The following is a 2,118-nucleotide window of genomic DNA, read 5'->3' on the forward strand; positions in this document are numbered from 1 at the left end:
ATGCCCTTTCACGTGCTGACTTGGATTAGCTTCCTGAGACGGTTTTCCGGGCCTTAGCAACCTCCCATGTTCATGGTCGGTTTGGGGAGGTCCCCTTATTCGCGCATTTTGTGAGTTTTCCGCTTTTACTCTCTTTCTCCTTTAGTTTGCATTTCCTTTCCATGTTTTGGTACAATGGGGGCATTGTACGGTTTGGTTTGGGGAGGTTATACATCCATATCTGTGTCTGCATTTTGTTTTTATTGCATTTCAGTTATCACATTTAATTTATGTTTGCATTGTTATTTATTTCTAAAAAATTCAAAAATCCAATAAAAATCAAAAAAATTGTTAAAAATTTAAAAAAAAAAAAAATTTCACGTTTAATTTAGCATATAGATCGAGTCGGAACGGTAGATTTCAATGATGAAATTGCACTGCAACTGTCTTTTTGCTTAAGCCTTGCATTAAACTGTTATCTTTTAGCTTTGTCTTTTGCATAATCTACGAGTTAATGTTTAATTTAGCTGAACGAATAGACTTGACCTGAAATTTTGGCAACCTACTTATAAATTCTAAGGATTAGAGCCTTATAAACTGGTGTCATTTATGACCAGTTTCATGTAGGATTGTGAGTAGTACACTCCTTGCATAGCATGTATCATTAATTTGCACGTATATGAAATTCAATTGCTTTTTGCCGTCATACATTCGGGTTAGTGGTTGGTGTCACATGCGGGGAGGTGCTTACAATTTCCCTTTCTTTCATTTTTACCCATTTAACTCCACATTAGCCAAATTTGCAAGTTGACCCTTTAGCTACATCCAAATTTAGCTTGCCTTGTCAAGCTAGTTTAGATTGTTGTTTTGCGGTATATATTTCATTGTATCAAATATTGGCGCATATTCTATTGAATCGGAGTTGGTAATCTATGAAGAAAGGGAGGATGATGAAAAGAAAAAAAAAACGTGAAAAAGAAAGAAAAAAGAATTGAAAAAAGAAAAAAAAAGAAAAATGAAAAAAAAAAGGGAATGAAAAAGAAGAAACCGAAAGAAATAGAAAGAAAAGAAAAAAAGATGTTGTTTGGTTGACGGTTTCTACTCCTATGTTCTATCTTATTTCATATGAGGAGTATGTTTGGTTCGGTTTGGTGAGTTTGATGCCAAGTGAAGGGCATGTGCTTATTCCATAATTGAGTTGGAAATGGATGCTTTCATATGGTTCTGTTTAGGTACTAGCTTGATCACCTATACCTCCACATTCCCATAAATGTTTTGCCTTTTCTTACCCATTGCCTCACTTTACCATATTTTTGTAAGCCCTCGGTGTGACGGGACCTCGTTTGGTTGGAATGTACGTTTGGTAGCTAGAATTGTCTATCATATTAGTTGCATGCATGCTATGTAGGTCGTAGTCTAGGTGAGCGACTATTTTTCTTCCTCTCTTACATATATATGCTTGCCCTTTGCTTCATGAGAGAAAGAGTGACCCGTGAGAGTCCATTATTAAAGGTCTTGCAAGGTCGACGGTTGACTTTATTTATAAACATCCTATAACTCGTTTGCATTTATTTGTTTTGCTATAAGTGTTAGTTTGCTTGTATTAAATCGGCTTAAGTGGGCATTTGTAGCTAGCTCTGAGTTCTCTTTTTCCGTTCCTTTAGTTGCATTTTTAGTTTACTCGGGGACGAGTAAAGGTTTGGTTTGGGGAGATTTGATACGTGCATTTTATATAGTCTTTTTAGCCTATTTTATGCACGTATTTCTATGCCTTTATCGTGGCTTGTTGCTACGAAATGCCCCGAATATGCTACTTTGGGTTATTATGTCTTATTTGCAGGTATGGATCCGAAAGTAGTGAAATCAAGCTATTTACCGTCCGTTTAGCATGCATTTGGAGGAAGAGATAATTCGGAGCTTGGAAAGTGCTATTTTGAGATGCGCATTGGAGTAAGGAAGTTAGGCGAGCCAAGAGAGTGCTTCAATTTGCTAGTTCCTGCTTGTAAGAGCCATATCTCGAGTTCTACAACAGTTATTAAGGTGATTCCAGTTGGAGGTGAAAGCTTATCCTCTTAGCTTTCCAACGCCACCAACCACGCCTTATTTGTCCAAGTAACGAAGAAATGACAGCCGTTTGAA

Source organism: Silene latifolia, chromosome Y (genome assembly GCF_048544455.1).
Source record: "Silene latifolia isolate original U9 population chromosome Y, ASM4854445v1, whole genome shotgun sequence".
NCBI classification, from domain to species: domain Eukaryota; kingdom Viridiplantae; phylum Streptophyta; class Magnoliopsida; order Caryophyllales; family Caryophyllaceae; genus Silene; species Silene latifolia.